This window comes from Lepisma saccharinum, chromosome 3 (assembly GCF_977018435.1).
Source record: "Lepisma saccharinum chromosome 3, izLepSacc3.1, whole genome shotgun sequence".
In the NCBI taxonomy this organism is placed as follows: domain Eukaryota; kingdom Metazoa; phylum Arthropoda; class Insecta; order Zygentoma; family Lepismatidae; genus Lepisma; species Lepisma saccharinum.
The window spans coordinates 119,664,349-119,685,625 of NC_139231.1; the positions used below are offsets into that span (position 1 = coordinate 119,664,349).

General features: G+C 40.2%; 1 protein-coding gene across 1 annotated transcript in view; it reads left to right on the forward strand.

The window, feature by feature from the left end:
- Positions 1 to 21,277, forward strand: part of LOC145985369 (xibalbin-1-like) — a 120,437-nt gene that overhangs the window by 62,206 nt on the left and 36,954 nt on the right. The window lies entirely within an intron of this gene.

The window sequence follows — 21,277 nt, forward strand, 5'->3', positions numbered from 1 at the left end:
GAAGCGTGACATTAAAATCGACGAGAGAGTTGGGAAGTGTATTCGCACATATGAGGAAACGGGTGACTTCAAAAGGTGTCTGTTGGCTCTAGCACAAGTTCAAAAACTTGATTGAACCAAATTCCCAGCCGAAAATATCAATATTTCCAATAATTCTCTTGTAAGATATACTGTACGGGGTGTTAAATCACCCTTCAATTTGATAGAAGATTTAAAATATCATCGCAATTGTAAATTCGCCCTTTTACTTCTGTGTTCATCGCAATTGTCCGTCATCACAATTATATGGCTACGAAACGAAACAAATAAGAAAGTGTATATGGTCTTCATCGATAATGCCATCCCAGTAACTGCGTCGTTGTATTGAGAACAATAACGGTAAAACCTTAGTCAGAATCGACTTTGGAGAGGCGTTTGAACAGCTTACCAGAAACAGTTCAAGGTTGTTAAACCTTCGTACCTTTTACGCAGATCTTGTTAAATGCGTTGCTGACTTTCCGTGCATTTTAAGGTTGGACGCTTATCTGGGTTTACTACAGGACCCTTTTGGAAAGAAAGCTTATATAGCTCATTTCAGGAGACCGCAAAACGCTAGCGTGAAATCGCGCTTTCAGTACAATCAAGCATATTTCCACCCCTTTCCCACTTTCCCGCTTTTGAACAATAAAAAGATAAACACGAAGGCGCAGTTTCCCTCGCGGGGAAAAGTTTATTTTGGTCTTGTTGCTCCGGAACGGCGTCAGGAGACATCTTCGAGTTCCAATGCGGAAATCTTCGATGGCAAAAACAAAGCTTCCCGCCTGTCTGACTCCAGATCCTTGGCGAGTGTCCAGATTTCTTGGAGAAACCGGACCCGAACTCTGCCTCCATCAGTGTTCGAAAGGACAGAAAAAAATACTGTTAAAGTTGATGATGCCTGATGATCTCATTCTGATGGAGATTTCAGTAAAGTGGTTAAAGTTGGGTTCATCTTGATGATTCGCTTCTTTTTCTCTCCTTGCCACTTGTTTGCCTTGCTTTCTATCATCACATTTAACATAACACTATGGTGCAAAGAACTCTTTGGGGTTGAAGACCTGCCAAGAGTCTTGATGTTAGGTGAGGGAAGTTGGTCACTGGATCGAGTCTCGTTGCCGCCATTATCTGGTTCTCTGTGCTGGATTCACCTTACAAAAAAAGAGGAGAAAATAAAAAGGCGAAAGAGAGAAAAGAGGAAGAGAAAAGGGGAGAAAGTAAAAATAGAATGAGAGATAATGAGAGAAAGATACATAGATTAAAGTATATAGAGAGAAAATGGAAAAGAGAGAGAGAGAGAAGAAATAGAATGCGAGATGAGAGGGTGTGAGAGAAAATGAAAGAGGAAGAGAAAGAGAGAATGGAGGGAGAAAAATATAATAAGAGATGGCAGAGAGAGAGAGAGGGGGGGGATAGAAAAAGAGAGAAGTGAGAGAGAGAAAGAAATAGAGAGAGAGAGAGAGAGAGAGCAAGTTGGAGAGAAAAAAGAGTAGAAAGAGAATTGAAGATGTGGAAGAGGGAAAGAGATAGAAGAAGGAACATTTTAAAGTTTCCAAAGATTCAATCTGGAAGAGTTCGATCCAAACTCAAAAACAACAGTGGTGCCCCAATTCACCTTTAATTCCCTCCAGATCAAAAATTCTCTGTAAAAATTTGCATAGGGATGATACTCTCAGACAGTAAGTCTTTCTCTCGTCCAGATTTTACAGTTAGTTCTCGTCTCGACTAATCTCGTTCTCATCTCGGTACTATCATACCCTTACCTCAATCATCAATTTCAGCACTCTCTACCTACTTTGTTCCTGAAACACTTTCTCCTTTCCTCCCTCGAGGCTCATTCAGCTATCTCATTGTCAGCTGATTTAATAATTGACATTGTAATCAGGGAAGCCTGCTGCCTTGATTGAGAGCCAAAGGAGCCTTTGTCCCACTCGAAGGTAGCCTTGCAAAAAATCACGTCAGTGCGTAAATATTTGACCGTTTGGGATGAAATTTTGGAAAAATGTAATTTATTCCATGAGAAAGGTGACGCGGCAACACTGTACGCCGTAGCCGTTGAGGAAGGCGAGCAACAAACAAGTTTCGCGAGTCGTTGTTGTTGGCGCCGTCTTTTCAGTGAACTGTTTCGAGAGTTCGTGAATCAGTTGGATGATCAGGAATTGAAACTCTGTTGGTACCAACAAGATGGAGCAACATGCCACACTTCTCGAGTGAATATGGCTGAGGTGGAATCCCTGACAGAGTCATTTCAAGAGGATTACGGCCTCCCAGGTCACCGGATTTGTCCCCACCAGACTTTTATCTCACAGGTCAGCTGGAAGGCAAGGTCTATCGTGACAAACCACTCACTCGCCATGAGTTACGGGACAACATCCGTCGTGAAATCCAGGCAGTGACACCCGACGTTATGACAGAAACATTCACAAACTTACAACGTCGTGTTCAAAAGTGTTTAGATGATGGGGGAGGACATTTCCAGCACCTCATGTGATTTCATTTCATTTCTCACACATACAGGTATATCAGGTACGAATTTTGTATCATTTCCTCTGTATTTACCCTTTTTACACAACAATTCCTGGGGCTACCTTCGAGTGGGACACCCTGTATTAACTTACATATTAAGGAGTTAGAACATTAAACTTGAGTTACAAAGAAAAGGAAATCACTTATGTACTTAATGGTTGCAAATATCAGAGTGTTATCTTGTTTGTAAAGATAGAATGAAATTTTACCCGAACAGCATTTGCTTCAATATGCCACAAACTCGTGCCTTTGAATCCATATATGGAGCTGTGTTTCACATTTACTATGTCTACGAGAGAGGGAGGAGAGAATGAGATTGATAGAGAGAGGAAAGAGGGAAATAGAAAGAAGGAATAGAATGAGATAGAGAAAGAAAGAAAGAGATGAATAAAGAGGGAGGGAAAGAGAGAGAGAGAAAGAAAGTTAGATGACACACACAGAGAGAGAAAGATAGTTAGATGACACAGAGAGAGAAAGGTGAATGGGGAAGAGAGAGAGAAGATAAAATGAGAGATGATGGAGAGATAAAGAGGTTGAGAAGGAAAGGAAATGGGAAATATGAAGATAGAGAGAGAGAGAGAGAAAGAGAGAGAGGGGGGAAGGAGGTATGGCATGTAAACGTTTGGAATGTTTTGTTGGATGTGTTGCGTTCAGCATAACACTCGGAACTTAAAATGAAAAAAAAAAACTTTTTACGGATATGGCACCGAGGCGAACCATGTCTTAATCGAGATCATGGATTAAAAATCGAGATAAGGCCGAGACTTTAATAGTTACAAACTAAAGTATACGACAATTGCACCCGAATAAAAATTGCTTTACAAAACAATTTATTCACATGCACCAAGGGTATGGCCGCCTTATTTACACATAAGTTACAGAAGTTGTTTAATGCTTGTATGTTTCTAACTTGTTTTAATAAGCATTCTCTTACGCTTTTTATATATTGTTTCGAGTCTTGAGACAAGACAGACGAGATAGGGACTTTTCCTTCGAGACGAGACGAGATGAGAACAGAACGAGGCGAGATCCGGAACGAGACAGCATTGCTCTTACGGAAGACAGAGGAGTCTCGTCCCGTATCTATACCGTCCTAGTATTTTTACTGCAAAGACAAGAAGAATGGAACTGCATCACACAACCAACCAATACTTTAAGCTCATCAATTAAACATGTCTATGCATGAAGTTGCGAATATGAATATGTGTTGCAACTGTACATACATTGACTTAATATTTCTTTCAAACCAAACCAAACAAAAATTCAAACACAGGCTGTAAACACTGCCAATAAATATGGAAACCTTTCCTTTCCAGCTTCGAGTCTTTTAAAAGTGGCAAATACATTTGGCCTTGTTATTTCTCGCCGCAGAAAGCACTCAACTTTCTCTCTTGTCACTTGCAAGATTTTATAAAGGGAAACAATACGATCTTGAAGCTTATACACGACAAAGACAACCAACCTTCAACTCACTTGATATTAGGAAACCGCATCTACTCCGTTAGTTCGGTCAAAAAGTTTCCACGTTTCAGGAACACTATAGCGGTTGTGACAAGTTTATCACGTTCGCACCGAAGACCTTCAACGTGAGTCAAGAACAGACACATCGGTTTGTCTGCTAGACAAGAAGAGAAATAGAGAAAGAGACAAAGGGGAAATGAAAAATAAACAATGTCAGGTCGGTCGGATTTTTAACCGACTGCGTGAAAGTGGATGAACCCTTGTAAGCTTGCCTCGCATGCTTTGGAAGGAGATGCAATACAGATGAAAATACTCGCCTTTCTTTCTAGCGAAAGTGTGAAACTTTATCTAGTTCACAGAATGTAAAACGGAGGTCAGTATTGGACTGTGCAAATCACACGTATACTAAATTTGTATACCCTTTGCATGTAATCACAGGATCTTTGGCGGAGTAGTCGGTATAGAGCGCTATGAGGGCGGAGATGGTAGGTTCGAGTTGTGGGTAATATTTTTCATTGTCGTCGCGATTAAAAAGGTAGAAAGAACGTACAAGAACAACAGAAATCAATTTAATTCTAGATCAAAAATATTGAATATGTTGAAACCCTCCACAACTCACATTTGATCGGCTTTAAAATTTAACCATATCATCTGATTGATTGATTTGCTTGATTTGGTGTTTTAAGTCAACTTTATGCACAGAAAGGTTAATCGGGCCTGGACCTACAGTTTAAAGTGGAATCCGAACCACTATGTGCCTCTACCAACCATATCATCTGGACTGTAGAACTTGAAAGTCATACATGGGCTGAATTTCAGCATTTTTGAGGGAACAGTGGATATTTATGCCTTTCTTTACGTGTACTGCACGTTCTAAATGACTCAAATGTCGTAGATAGTTACGATTCTTGAGAACTAAATACTTTATTTTCTGTCACTATGTATACTGTACTACAATGTAGGATATTTTTATTTACTGAGGGAAATGGTGGCAATTTCACCTGTCACCTCCATAATACCTCCTCAGTCGATGCATGTGGCTGTGTGTATGCTACATACTTCCAGGACAGATAGAAAGATTTAAGGATCAAGATCACGTGGTACACATGTCATTTTAAGTAATGTAAAATAAAGGATATATAATTGAATACTTCAGATATAAGGTACGGGGACTCCTCTTAAAGCAGATAAAAAGGGAATCACGAAATAATGTAATGTAACATTCTAGAGCATTTACACTTAGAATAAGGTAAATTCTACAAGTGTGTAATTTTACACAATGGAGAAAGTCAGTACGCGCTTGTGGTGATAATGTATATTTGGAGATATAGGGTTACAGACAGATAGAAAATATGGTCAACAATGCATCCCAATTACAGAGAAAACAAAGATAGTCGCATGGAAATGGGTTCTTGAGGACTAAGAGGTTGAAATGAATACGGGACGATATTAGTAAGTTTTTTAAAAGTTGGTTGGCTGTCTGTTTAGCCTTGGACTCGAACCTGAAACCTTCAGTAGTAAATTCGTGAGTCGACCACTCAACGCGCTTGGGCAAGAGTGCGGACTGTTACATACATGCATTAGCGGAGTCGGGTACGTATACAAACGATGCGACGTTGGACCTCGTCTCCAGCATAGACACTGTCGTTCATGACGTATTCTTTTGGGATATGAAGACCGTTTTGATGTTAGAAATGCTTGAGCACCGTTGCTTTGCAAGGACTTGAATCAGCAGCTTACTGCTCGAAAATCGTGCTTCCCCCCTCCCTTCCCACTCCCGTCGAAGAAACTTCCACGGGAGTTAATTCCGCTCCGTGGTGTGGTGGCAAGTCGACAAGACCTCTTCTGCCAATCCACTTAGAAGGGAAGTTAGCTTGTGCACCTTTTCCAGTTCGAGGGTTGAGTGGGAGTTCAACTTTCAAGAACAGTTTGGAGACCGGATGCTTTCCTTACGAGTGAATTCAAGGGAACGTGAAGGACAGTTTCGGTTCGAAATATGAGCTTTCCAAGTTTCTAAGTCGTATTTCCTGGCAGTATGAAACAGCTCTAACAGGTGCCTTATAAACAACATGTAACTTTCATGAAGGCTTGCTCAATAATTTGAAACTCTAATGGGTCACTGGTCACAAATATGAAATTCTAATGGGCGACTGCTAAACAATATGCAACTGTAGTGAATGGTTTGAACAACATTACGTACTAATGGAAGATTTCTCAACAATATGAAATTATACAGGATGTGACAAAAGTAGACTCATAGATGCTCTTTCTCATTTTGCAGTAATTGTGGGTAGCAATATCAAACAGTACATATCTGTACAATATAACAACATACTAGTTGTACGAGAAATTTTCAGCGAAAAATGCAGGCTCGCTGAAAATTTCTACGTAGTACATCTCACCTTATCTTCATTGCTAGTTCTAGTGTAATGCTTTTCAAGTATGCTTTTACTACAGCGTTCACAATAAAAAATAAAAATATGTAACACGTTTGATTTGATTTTTGTTAATTAGCGTCGCTCTTCTGTCACCTTTGGTTAAAGCTGAGGATGAGTGATGATGATCCGATGAAATTGATGAAGGAACATTCACAAATAACACCCATGTCCATACCGGGATTCGATGCCGAGATCCATGGCGTTGTAGTGTTCTGTGCTAACCATTCTGCCATGGAAGTTGGCTAATATATAACACGCACGTGTCAATCTACTTTTGGCACACCCTGAACTGAACAATATATAACTTTACTCTAATTGTAATGGGCAGCTGTATACAACAATATACAACTCTTAAGCTGCGGTCGCACTAGCCCCTACGCTACGCGAAGACAAATAAGCATCTTGAGGTTGCGTTTGAGGAGTCGCATCGAAAGCAGGCTACGTGGGCAAAACCTGCGAATTTGACTATATTTCGAGGTGTTCCGATCTGCGTTATTCCTTAAAACGTCTCAAGGTCAAGCATGTTCAGTGCAGTGGCAGTTGACCACAAGGTATGCTCGGTGGAACTTCGTGCCGTTTTGTGCACGTAACCAAGTAGACAGAGATTCGTAGAAGAAATTCGAATTTAGTTAATACATTTATGAGATTTGTTTCTTTTACCCAAATGGCACGTATATTATTTTCTAAGCATAGGAATTTCATGACTATTCTGTGGTTTTCCAGAATACAGTATTCGAATACTTCTCTAAATTGAATGTAAATAATACGCACATAGCTGAGCGTCTGCCTTTCTCACTAAGCAAGTAAGCAATCAATAAACAAGAGAAGCATCTGTTTCCTTCATTCAAGATACTATCTTAGTGCAATAACTCCGAAGTAGGCCGAGATGGGAAACACCTTAACGAATCTGGGAGGTTGCATGTTCGAAACATTCGTCTTCCTTCTTTCCTTTCTTTTACACTTGCCAATGTGCCGACCTACGACGCCAGAGGTCCCGGGGTCGAATCGCGGCCTCGGCATGAGTGTTCCTTGTGAGTGTCTCTTCATCAATTTGATAATATCGTAACATGCCTTTCGGTATGTGGGATCGAACTGGGTAGATGTAGCTCGCTGATCATTCATCCTTGATTATGGAGCAACTCGCTCGCTATTCATGGCAAGCTTGATGGTAAGGTGCGAGAGTTACTAACAACACACATATGAATGTCAAAACACAACACTTGAGTTTTAAATCCCTAAAGACTGGATCAGGATAGCTAAAGGAAAATGGAATACCTGTCTCTACATAGCAGCTGAAGTTCTGCAAAGTGTGGTTATGGTCGTGACTGTACAAAGAGTCTGACTCGCGACTCGCTTCAACACGTTCTTGCTCGAATCGCACTTCTGCCTCTCACCATCTAATTCTCGTAACTCTTCTCTCAATGTTCGTTCTAAAACTGACCAATGACCTCTCTGCTCCCAGACATTTATTCCGATCGAATTTACTGACAATGCCGAATCAGTTACCTGTAGTTTCTTCCTTGATTGCAATTGTTTACACTTGTTTGCAACGATGGCGATCAAGGAAGCTCGGCAATGTCTGACAAGGCATTCCTCAGATATTTCTAGATATTTCCTGTCTGGAAAAGTGATGGTTAAATGTCTGGGATTTGGAGTTTTTTGTACTTAAACATTTCCATTGGTTTTATAGATTGTTACCATATCATCAGTCATACTTATCTTCGCGATTAGCCAAAAGTGGCAGGAAAGTGAAGTAAAACCAATAAATCAATCAACTTAAGATACATGTTGGTATCTTTAGACACTTACACTTTCTTCCTTACCACTTTTCTTCTCGTTACATCGTCACGATTAACCTTATGGTATATACAGCCACGAACACTTCTGGGTTTTAATAATACCATTGACTCACAATGGAATAGTCATATCCCAGAAGTGCCCGTGACTGTACAAAGTCTAAAGTTTCCCCCCATTGATCTCAACGTCTCCCTTGAGAGATTTCTACTTGTATGTTTTTAATCAAAGTAAAGTCCACGCTCTCTGTGCACACGGCAAGCGCTTTCAACCTCACTTTCCAAGTCTATTTATAGAAGTCTGTGAGGTTGAAACCTGGGCGAATCAACAAGTGCTGAGAACCAGTTACGCGCGTACTTTTTTTTATTACTGCGTCCCGCGCTTTCTTTCTATTGTTTCCCGCCCGTTGACGCGCGCGATTCAGCTCCAGTGGAGGTCTTCTAAATGCGTAACCGGCAATCATTGACAGCGGGTTGGTCACCGCAGAGAAAGTGACCCCAGGGCCAACGGAAGAACGTCACAAACACTGTTCATGAAACAAATGAAGAGCGAAGATGCGAGAAGAGTGCATTGAAGATTAAAGAACAACAATGGTAACCCTATTAAGCCTTGTTTCATGTTTAATAAAACACTCATAATGCTGACCGAGGCCAGAATTGATTATAAGAAACACACTATAAACGTGACGTTAAAACCTTACAGCAAGGTCTTCCTCAGACTCTGAACCACCGTGTAATGTGCCTCTAACGGGTATCGATCCCGGGACCTCTTCATTACAAGGCGATGACGTGGAAAGATAGAGAAGAAATAGAATGAGAAATGAAAGAGAGAGATGAAGAGAGAGAGAGAGGAAAAAAGAAGAGAAAGGTAAAGAGAGAGAGAGAGGGAATGAAAGAGGGAGAAACAGAGAGAATGGGGTCGGAGGTAGAGGTACAGATATTATAGTTTGTTTTTGTACCTTGATCAGCATTTTGAGAGTGTCAAACAACAACAAACCGTTTGGTAATAACGGCTGTAAGTTTAGGGGAAACTGTGCACAATTTCAGAATACCGTCATCAGAAATCGAGGTTTGGTACTTTGGGTATATTTTGTGGATCATCCCCAAATGAAAATTTTCTTTCAGCTACACTTTATGCTCTTATAGCCTAATCGGGACTAGATCTACAGTTTCAACTACAATCTGAACCATTATGCAATGATCGAACACAGAACCTCGTGATTGCAAGGAGACAGCGTTATCATTGCGCCATTGTGATATCCAATACCTACATCGTTTTGGTACCTTTTATAAGGTAATACACATTTTTAGAAAACTTTATCACGGTCTCCTATTCAGTACACGACGCCTCAATAATATTGCTCGATTATTCCATCTAATTGGGTGTAGTCTGTAATATTTATGGAATGTCCCTGTTACGGCTCCATACATGCATATGTAGTCTTGATACATCTCCAACTAGTACGGTGTTACATATGTCGGGCTGTGACGACGAGCGCCGTGATTACTTCTTATTCATGTAGCTTATTATATGTCGTAAAGATGACGCTTAAAAGTAAGGAATCCTACACGAGATGGCTAGAGTACAATTTAAGGGAGAAACATTCTTGTATGTAAATTTCAAATATGTCAAGAGATATTTCGTTCTTTATTACTTTTTTCAAACTTATAATAATAATTTGTGTCACTAAATTAGCTAATTTTATTACAGTTCTTGTTACTGATTACAAGCTATGATAAGACATAAGACAGGCAACTGATCACATCCATATTTACATAGAATCTATGCCCGAAATATGGTTTGATTTTTGATTTGATTTGATTTATTTTATTTTACTTCTCGTTTTGTGCCTCTTGGCTAATTTGCGAAGATGGGGATGAGTGATTAAATGATGAAATTGATGAATGGACATTCACAAACAACCATGCCCGAGTGGGATTCGAACTCGGAACCCTTGGCGTCGCACCGCGATGTGCTAACCACTCAGCCACAGCCCGAAAACTGAGAATACTTTTTTCGTTAAAATTTTTCTGAGCCAGAAAACGGATGTTGGTCAGGTTCTTCCAGTACGATAGGTCTCATTATTAATGAATTTCCTCACTTCCCTTTACGCTTCTAAGGTTTTCACTTTCGGCAGCTACGTACTGCAGTCGAACACAGTATGGGCATAACATTTCTATGCCATGCTTAGGCACTTAATTTGCAGCCCAATGAGGACTGTGCCTAAAATATTGTGGCTGAGGCACTTCTGAATATGTTATTAAAATCTACTTCATGCACGGAGAATAATTAAGACATTATAACATCAACAATCCCGCAACAGAGGTTAATTCCAATCATGAGTATCTCATCCCGGTTAGACCTATTTGAAATTTCATGTGCCGCAGTGCGATTTGTATCCTAAATCATCGGCAACCAAATATACACTACGGTGTTGTGGGTTGCATAGTGAGGAGATGTTAGTCTCTTTCAGAAAGCTTCCATATTTTCGAGAATTCGAGTTGAGAGTGAGAGGTGTACCAGAGAACAAAAGTAATTCTGGTGATAATATATGTTACTGCTGTTCAGTGTGTAAGAAGAAAAAGCGTGTGTATGAAGTAAACTTACTACGGAAATTATTTAGAGAATGAAATAATTTAATAAAACAATGGCACGAGGTTGAAATTATGTAGGACGGAATACAATATTCTTCCAATGACTTGTTCCAGAAGCAGAATAGAGGTGGAAGCACTTCCTATTTGGCGTTTGTTATATTTACATTCCTGTTTTTGATTGATTGATTGATTTAGTTTATTTTACTTCGCGTTTTGTGCCTCGAGGCTAATTTGCGAAGATGGGGATGAGTGATGAAATTGATGAATGGACATTCACAAACAACCAAGCCCGACCAGGATTCGAACCCAGGACCCTTGGCGTCGCAGCGCGATGTGCTAACCACTCGGCCACAGGGTCGGGCTACATTCCTGTTGTATTTAGCCATATGAGATTTAAGCTCATGCGTGCATTTGGAAACGCAAAATCTCGAGACTCTGGAAGAAGTATGAGTTGCATCATCTGACTATCGTGTTGATGTATGTAGGGTTAGCCGTGGAGCACATATTGTCATTTTCATTAAATTCTTTGATGCGTAAGCTTTCATTTGATACCTAATTTAATTCAAACAAGTACAAACTTCTACTACAATTAACGTTTAAAGTTGTCGATTTCATTATGAAGTTAATAATTTGCTTGCCCTGATTGGTTGAATCGTGAAAGCTGATTCAAATACCAGCCCAGTTGGGAATTATGAAGGTACGGAGGTACATTTTGGAGAGCTTTTTCGGTTCCCGGGAGCACGGCGGAAATTTCCACCATTTGGTCAATTGTGGACAGACGTCCCCGCGGAAACAGGTTCTGACATTCGATTTCGCAGAAACGTTTCGGTTCATTTCCCGCAAATTGTGTTGTTTGAAATAAACCCATTTTCTTGCTCAGTTTGTGCTCGCGCGTGCGTATGCGGGGGTTGGAATTGGACGGGGAGTAGTTTCTTTCCGTTGAAGTGTCCCGGGGACTTCTGTTGTGGACAGGACAATAGAACCCCGTAAAAGCAGAGCCAGATGAATTACTCGTGTGGGAGTTTAACGTTCCCCCGGGAAAGTCTCCGATATTTCAGCGGTTGGCATTGTCAACATCAACGTGGCTCTGGGGAGAAACGGTGAGAGCGGGAACTGAAGCCACGCCCATTTCCTTCAACCGGAGTGCCTTCCTAAATAAGTTCCAACAAGTATTGTAAACGGAGGCGAAATTTTGCGGTTTAGTTTCTAAAGGATTCCATACATTAACGTAAATTTACTGATGCTATGACGCTGCGCACATTCTTACCCCGTGTTTCAAAGCTGCGCCGTTCTTGGCGAGGCCTTGCTAAGCAAGTGAAAGATACGGCGCCATAATTTCAGGCGTGGGAAGAGCTCCTTTCACACTACGTCATGAACTCAGAGAACAACGGTTTTCTTATTCATTCCCTACATCAGTTTCTAGTCGATTGATTTCTTACTCTCAAGCGAAGAATACCGAATTGTGACACACCACCGACTGAGGAAACTTTAACATCAAAGTGACATGTCACAGGAGTGTTCATTTTATGCCCCTTCCTTAACGCTCTGGATTATTCGCTTTGATAAGAATGGACAATGAAACAGCTTTGCCTAAGACTTGAAAGTATGAGATCTGAATCTCAATACAATGAACCAATTTCATCCGTAGGTCGAATATGAATCTTTTTGTATTTTTAGAAGCCAACATAATATAGGAATTTCATTTCTCTGCTGCAAATCGTTTACCAATATCTAATTAACAAGTTTCTTAGTCTTATCTTCCTGACTTCAAATCAGCGCTCAATTTATTACGGTGCGACTAGCTCAATTCTACTACAACTGAAGATCCACTGACAATTTTGTCAACCTCCGTGGCGGAGTGGTTAGCACAGCGCCCTACGACGCTATGGGTCCAGGATTCGAATGCCGGCCTGGGAATGGGTGTTCATTGTGAGTATGTCTTCATAAATTTCATCATATTTTCACTCATCCTCATCTTCGCAATTAGCCAAAAGTGGAGAAAACCGAAGTAAGATAAACTAAACCAATCAATTGACCATTGGCAATTATATCCTTCTACAAGAGGGTTAGCTGTTATAAATTTCTTTGCATCCTGTTATTCTTATGTATTTTTGTCTCTCTACCTTTGTAGGTCAATCACTAGGTTCATGATGAAATTAACAGTAAGAACCTTCGAAGCCATGTCCAGAATTTTAACATAGAACCTCTGCCTTCGGAAGCCCGTTACGCTAACCACTCCACCAGGGATGGTAATCGTATACATAGTGTGGAAAGTGGGTCGGAATCCTCTTCCCGAGTATATGTTTTAATATGCTTTCGTGGTCTTCCAGTTGGGCAGAATCGATTTTTAAAGACCCAGTTGAATACCTGTTGAATCAGCTTGGACCCGTGACTGGTTTTTCCTCAAAGTTAATCTCCTGGAGATTCCCGCGAGTATCACCTTTCAACAAGCGGTTTTCTGGCAGTTTTCCAAAAATCGTGTCCGTGAGGAAAGAGGGGAGGGGGTTCCCATTAAACGGCGCCAACCAGTCTACGGTTCCCTGTTACCAGTGCACAAAGTTACATTTTTATAAAAATAGAGAGAGTATTGTACGAAAGCTGGTAGGTATTGCAAGTGATTAACAATAGATTGGTGGAGGTTTCACGCACTCCCTCCCTTCGTTATACTCGTATGTTTTGACTAAACGGAAAAGAAACTTGGATATGCGAAAAGATGTGAAAACATAGAACTGTCAAGCTACAGAAAGTAACCACGTATCTTTCCCGTCATATCATCAACACGTCATTCAGCACTGATGACCGAGCGTGTTGAGACTTGCTCGATCTCCTTCTCAGAACGTTCCGAGTTCAAATCTCAGCTAGGACGTGGCTATCTTGTTGAATTTGTTCTCATCCATAAACTCCATTCATCGTCGCGTAGAATAGCAACGAAGTTTTACAACACACGGGAACAAATTAAGGCATTCACACTGAAGTACTGTTGCGATTTCAATGTGAATGCTTTTATTTGTTTCAAATTGCTATAAAAATACATAGATTATCATTCATCGTGCTTCCTGGAAACATTTAGTGCGTAGCTGCTAGCGAGATACTTTAATCGTTTAGATTTTTAGTTAACTCTTTTAGAACAACCCTTGCATATGAATCGTTCCATGTCAATTCGACCAATAATGTATTGAAATGTAACCCATCTACACGGATCTCCATGAAATTTTGTATAGAGTACATGTAGTCTTGAACTAGGTAAGAAACTACATTAATTTTTCTTCTCTGGTCCCTACACGGGTTCACAGTTACAGGAGGTAAAGATTTTCAGGATTTGCTTATGTATGTTGATCCAGGAGTGTAGCTCGAAGCTCCGTAAATTGCTCAGATACAAAGGAAAAAATCATTCATTGATTGAGTTGGTGTTTTAAGTCCACTTTATGCACAGTAAGGCTAATCTGGACTGGACCTACAGTTTAAAGTGGAATCAGAACCACTATGTGCCTTCACCGGACAAAGGAAAAATGCCCGAATACTTCTGTGTTTTTCTCACCGTGACAAAAAATATTTTTCATAAACAAACATCAAATTGCAGATTATTAATATGTAGCCGAAGACAGTAATTTACCTGTATTAATTTTCCATTAATTCTTTAACTATATTCTAGCATAGTTTTCAATGCATAATACTTATGCTAATTTATGAAACATGCTAATGGTATGGAATGACTCATATACAAGATAAGCCTCCCGATGGCGTAGTGGTAACGTCATTGCCTTGTAATTAAGGAGCCCCGGGTTCTATAAGTGGTGAAGGCACATTGCACAGTAGTTTGGATCTCACTTTAAACTGTAGGTCCAGTCCAGATTAGCCTTTCTGTGCACAAAGTGGACTTAAACCAAACTCAATCAACCAACCATATAATGATAGGCGGGATGCGTTCCATTGATAGTTCTAAAACCTCATTGTTGCTAAATTTATTGGACATGTTCACGCAATTGTTGATAAATGATAATGATACTTACGAAACAAGGCGGAATACTACGTATATAAGACACTGGTAATATTCCAAGTCGTACATTGCTCGGAACAAGTTTAAGAAGCTAAGATGTACGAGAATGAGCATATCGATTTTCTTCTGTTCTTATTTACGTTCTCGAATAATCGAACGTACTTACATTATCACAGAATCGAAACAAGACAGAGGAGGTAAAATATTGGCTGATAAATGACGAAAACAAGTTGGTCAACAAAGAGAAAAGTAGCGTGAAAAAACCGCAGCGGAAGCTTATGCCATCTATCATTTCCATGACGTTTGATCGATTTGTACTTCATACGTCACTCTAAGGAAACCTCTGTTGTTAGTCGAAGATGCGTTTACCGCCCGTTAAGAAATCGTTTCTCGCAATCATCGGAAGCATTAGAACAGTTGCGCACAAGCATGTATTCAATGTGACATACAGTAAAGCCACGTATATATTGACTAAAAGATGTACAGTAGAGCGTCGATTATCCGAAGTAATTGGGGGACATGGGTGTTCGGATAATCGAACTGTACATGTTTATTTGCCAAAAAGAAGTACTGTACAGTAAATTTATTCATAAAAACAGGCATCTCTTTAAGTATTACAAAGTAACGTACAAAGGCAACTTTTCCCCACCTTGTACTCATTGGATAAAGTGTTTGCAGATTCACCTTCTTCTAACCTTTTAATAATCTCGTACTTGTCCCTCATAGAAAGGACAACACGTTTACGTTTAAGCATTTTGTATCGTCAAGTTCACTTCTTCACGCAGCAGCACACAAGTGGTCGTAACAGAGAACAGAAGGTTACTGTTTGCACCGTGAGAAGCTCTTCTTGGGGGCGCGCAATCCTTCAAACTGCGCGGAGCGGCACGCCTCAACTCTAAGCTGGCGCAGCTGTTGCTGTGAACAGCTTTGATACTGCCGCTACTTCTACAGCCAGTGCCAAACCGACAGAAGTGTGCTGATTGTTGAAACACAGCGACTGGCGGCTTGGCCGGTCAGCAGCGCCTTATGAAGGCCCCATTAGAAGCAATGTTCCGCCAGCGGTGGCTCAGTGCGGCGACTACTGTGGGAAACTTGGTTTGGGAGTGAGGGGGATGATGGACGGTAGGGTGGGAGAGTAACAGGTGCGAGCGAGTACACAGTTCGGATAATCGACGCTCTACTGTACATACCGCATTAGCCACTATCAACTCTACAAAATATATTATGTTGGAATTTTACCCCCAGAATATATTTTTTCTAAAATCCTAAGATGCAGAATGAAAACGTCCTCATATATTTCAATCTTTACCCAGCTTTGGCATATTCATAACCCTGAATACAGAACCCAAATGTGTCGATTGACACACACATGTAACATGACACAAATGTATGACTCCAGTAAGACATTAAAGTGGACAAACTGACACCTAAAAATGCATTAAAGGGTACTTTTACCAGCTGCTGTTCCGTGTGATGCTTTAAAATGCATCCGTTGAACGGATCATAGAGAATTATTTCAAATAAATCGAAAATACACGTTTAATTGTGTCATTTGATGCACCAAAAATGCATTTGATGCATTTTGAGTTCTCCCCCCCCCCTCTCTCTATCTATCTGTGTAGCTTAAATTTTTACTTGGGGAAGGAAACTTATAGGAAAATCAGAGCATCGCTTTCGCTATAATTCGACAATAAAATCTTTGAAAGGGTGAGTGAAGCGAAACAAGTCAGAAATTCCATGACACCTATAACTGCAGTAAATACAAAGGTTTTAAGCTGTGTATTTAATACTACATAGATATTTTGGGAGACGCAGCGTGCAATGCTAACAACTCCGACGCAGAAGTTTTTCCATTATATACGTGAAATATAAGGATATTTTATATAGACATAATTTTCATAGTAAATTGAACCAAATTTACTTTAACTTACATGGGCTAAACTTGTACAAGAAAAGCTTCAAACATATAGTGTGCAGGTTAGGAAGGTACGGGTGACTAAAATGAAAATTTTGTGTCTCCGGTAACTAACTCACTCACTCTCTAGCTTTCTCAAACCCGAAGGTTTATGGCTTCAGCAAACACAAGCCTTCAATCTGTTCCAATCTTAGGCAAGATCAATCTTTTCCATTCTTACCGATTTCCTTTGGGTCCATCTCAACGTTATCCCTCCATCTTCGTCTTGGCCTTCCAACAGATCTCTTATCAGCAGGTTTCTCAACAAGAATCCTGTAAACTCTTCTTTCCTCTCCCATTCGTACCACATGGCCTGCCCATCAAACTCTTCTTGATTTGTTTATTTGTGTCTACGGTAACTGACGTAAATTTAGTTATCGAGGTAATGGGTCAAGTTGTTTCAGACCTACAAAATCTACCGATACTTTGGAAGGGTGTGGTTGACGCACGGTAAAGATTTATTAAGGCTCGGCGCCTTCTCTAAAGTCAGAAGGAGCGAGAGCTAATAAGGCCTTAAGTACCCTTTCTCGAGATAATAAACTAGCTTAGGGTTAATTACAACCTCTTTCTCTTAGATGCAGATGAAGCTAATGATAACTGCCGCTGATGCCAAGCCTCGTATTTTATTCCAATCTTTCTCTCAGAGACGGACGAAAATAATTTGCTAGAAGACTCTTCATAATTGCCGTCTTCTGTTCAGCGACCTGCTGCCTGGAACACGGTTTTTCTTCCCCTTAATTTTTATTTTCACTAACGCTTCATTTACCCGGGACGGTTCGTAGCGATATCATGTGGACCTTGACCTAAGGCAACTTGGACGCTACCCCCCTCCCTCCCTCATCCCCGTGGTATCATCTCTCTCAGATTTTCCCAAACGAAGCTCATTAACCGAGTTTGCCCTCCGACAGAAACTTGAGATTTTTTTCAAGAACGAAAAGGTAATGAGAGAAGCAGAAAGGTCTGGTGAAATTAATTACGCTTTTTTAATATTATGTAACCTCAATTTTTATTACTTACTCGAGCAGAATAAGTTATTTTGCCACCTATATTGAAGATATAGCCGACCTCCGTGGAGGAAGTGGTTATCACAGGAGTCCCTGGTTCGAATCTTGGCCTGGGCATGGGTGTTCTTTGCGGATGCCCCTTCATTAATGTCATCATGTCATCACTCATCCTCATCGTCGCGATTAGCAAAAAGTGCCAGAAAACGACGACAATTAACAAATCAAATCAAGAAACACTTTATTTTGAAGAAGATAAAATTCTCTACGGAGAAATGCATAATCAAGCAACTTCCTGACACTTTTTAAAATTATTTGAAGAGTTGGGCGAAACCTAAATAAACCCTCATCTGAGCACGTTCTTTACTGTTAGAACGTACCGTAAAATTTACAGTAGTCTACCGTTAAAATTTAACAGTCTGCCTGTTAATTTACAAAAACGGGACGTAACCGTTTTTTATTTAAATTGGAATATTTTATTGTGCATAAAGATAGATAATGATTATAAATTATAGAAGCGTGCCCCATAAATATATTTTTAAAAAAATTCATGTAATGGCCGGTTATGCTTTTAAAACTGTTTTACGGTAGTTGGATGGCAACCAAAATTGACGGTTTTCAACCGTAATTTTTCCAGTCAACCTTTTGGTATTGCACAGAAGGCACGTTCTGGTTTTCTTTTCACAGGCGCGGACTAGCTCATTGGAAATGGGGGATTGGGAGGGGAGGGGCTTGTTGTGTCGACACTTGAACTAGGTCGAACCAGAACCGATTAGAATTCGTCTCCAATCGAAATGACAGTACGGGAAGATAACCGAACGGGACCTTTTGACGAAACCGCCACGGGGGGAGAAAACAGATACTGAGTTAGGCATTATCACCGCCACATGGGCCGAGATAACACATTCATTACGCAACATAGATGGAGCCGCCTTCCGCACGGTACACCCGAATGAAAAGAAGATCCGTGGACCCATCTCGGAGAGACCCCGAGGGAACTGGCGCCAGAACGAGGTGAAATCAAATGAGTTACCATGGAAACCGGATCCCCTAAGCTGCAGGCAGCCGACAGTTGCGTGCGAGGCGGTGTCATGTTTCTACTCGCAAGGCGACAAGTTCGCTTTTGTTTTTGTTGGATCTTCTTCCTTCTAGCATCATTGTTCAAGCAATTACAAATAAAAAAAAGATAGTAGAAACCAGGAAATCACGTAGAAGATCTTTCAGGTAACCGAAGCTTTGTTTGTGAGGGCGTTGATTACATTTCATTGACAACAATGTCCCATACATTTAAAGTAAGCCTAAGTGCATGTGTTTCGCATCTTGTTGCTTGAGGTAAGAGCAATGTCCGGTTCGATCTTCACGGGGAGCCGCAAAATTTCGGTGTTACCCATCATCATCAGGACAATTGGGGATCTACCTGGAAAGACGAACTAACAGACTCTGCTCTCGACGGGGTTCGATGTGTGTTCGAGGCAGGGTTGTTAATCGTTCAGGGAACCAATAAATTCTAATGGGTTCTATTAGGTTCCCCTGCACGACCGAAACCTTTTTTTCTCGCACAATTTAAATTCGGTCCAATTTGCGGATTGATACATTCAAAAAAGGTTCCTGAAAAGAGTTTCCTGGACCGTATTTAAATTGATGCGGGGGAAAAAAGGTTCCTGGACCGAATTGAAATTCTTTCGTAAAAAAGGTTCCCGGACCGAATTGAAATTCATTCTGGAAAAAACGTTCCTGGACCGAATTTAAATTCATCCAGAAAAAAATGTTCATGGACCGAACTTAAATTCATCCGGAAAAAAAGGTTCCCGGACCGAATTGAAATTCTTTCGTAAAAAAGGCTCCTGGACCGAATTGAAATTCTTTCTGGAAAAAAGGTTCCTGGACCGAATTTAAATTCATCCGTAAAAAAAAGGTTCCTGGACCGAATTTAAATTGACCCGGAAAAAAGGTTCCTGGACCGAATTTAAATTGACCCGGAAAAAAAGGTTCCTGGACCGAATTTAAATTGATCCGGAAAAAAGGTTCCTGGACCGAATTGAAATTCTTTCGTAAAAAAGGTTCCTGGACCGAATTTAAATTCATCCGGAAAAAAGGTTCCTGGACCGAATTGAAATTCTTTCGTAAAAAAGGTTCCTGGACCGAATTTAAATTCATCCGGAAAAAAAGTTCCTGGACCGAATTGAAATTCTTTCGTAAAAAAGGCTCCTGGACCGAATTGAAATTCTTTCTGGAAAAAAAGGTTCCTGGACCGAATTTAAATTCATCCGGAAAAAAAGGTTCCTGGACCGAATTTAAATTCATCCGGAAAAAAAGTTCCTGGACCGAATTGAAATTCTTTCGTAAAAAAGGTTCCCGGACCGAATTGAAATTCATTCTGGAAAAAACGTTCCTGGACCAAATTTAAATTCATCCAGAAAAAAATGTTCATGGACCGAACTTAAATCCATCCGGAAAAAAAGGTTCCCGGACCGAATTGAAATTCTTTCGTAAAAAAGGCTCCTGGACCGAATTGAAATTCATTCTGGAAAAAAGGTTCCTGGACCGAATTTAAATTCACCCGTAAAAAAAGTTTCCTGGACCGAATTTAAATTGATCCGGAAAAAAGATTCCTGGATCGAATTTAAATTCATCCGAAAAAAAAGGTTCCTGGACCGAATTGAAATTCATCCGGAAAAAAAGGTTCCTGGACCGAATTTAAGTTGATCCGGAAAAAAGGTTCCTGGATCGAATTTAAATTCATCCGGAAAAAAAGGTTCCTGGACCGAATTGAAATGATCTAAAAAAGTGGTTCTCTCTCCTTCCTCATTTTACATAGAAATATAGAAAGAAAGAGAAAGAGAGAAAAAAGAAAGGAGAAAGAAAAAGAAAAAGAGGAAGAGTGTGTGTGTGAGAGAGAGAGAGGGGGGGGGAGGACAGTGAACCCGCACATACAATTTCTCTTAAAATTTTTAGACCAAGTTACATCAGTTGTCTTGTTATACTTTTAACATCTCATTTTTTTCATTTTATGGTTCTTTTCCCCACAACGGAGGCCCGGTATTTTATAACCCTCCTTCAACCCTCTTTACATCCGGGCCTGGTGACGAATCCACATTCTATTATACTCAGAATTGTGATTTATCATTAGCTATTTCGATATTCACAGCTCCTTCCTGTTAAGTGCCGACTATCGTTATGTTTTTGTTTGTAAGTTTGTTCATATAGAATGGCTGGATCCAAGATAGAAGCTTCACATTGAAGTGCTTGGTATTAAAGGCATTGTAGTATATGAAATGATGGTGGTTGTGTGTTTAATGTAGAGGCGCTTATAATATCCGTGCAAAGTCATTAGCCTATGCATACGTACACGACAGCTTCTAAATGTTATAAACAACAAAATCTACCTTTAAGGAAATAAAAGAACACTATATAGTCTGTAATTAGTAATAGACTTCTATCACGTGCTTGAAGTCAGGTTAGTATTTTCATGTGTTATATATAGACCACAATTTTTT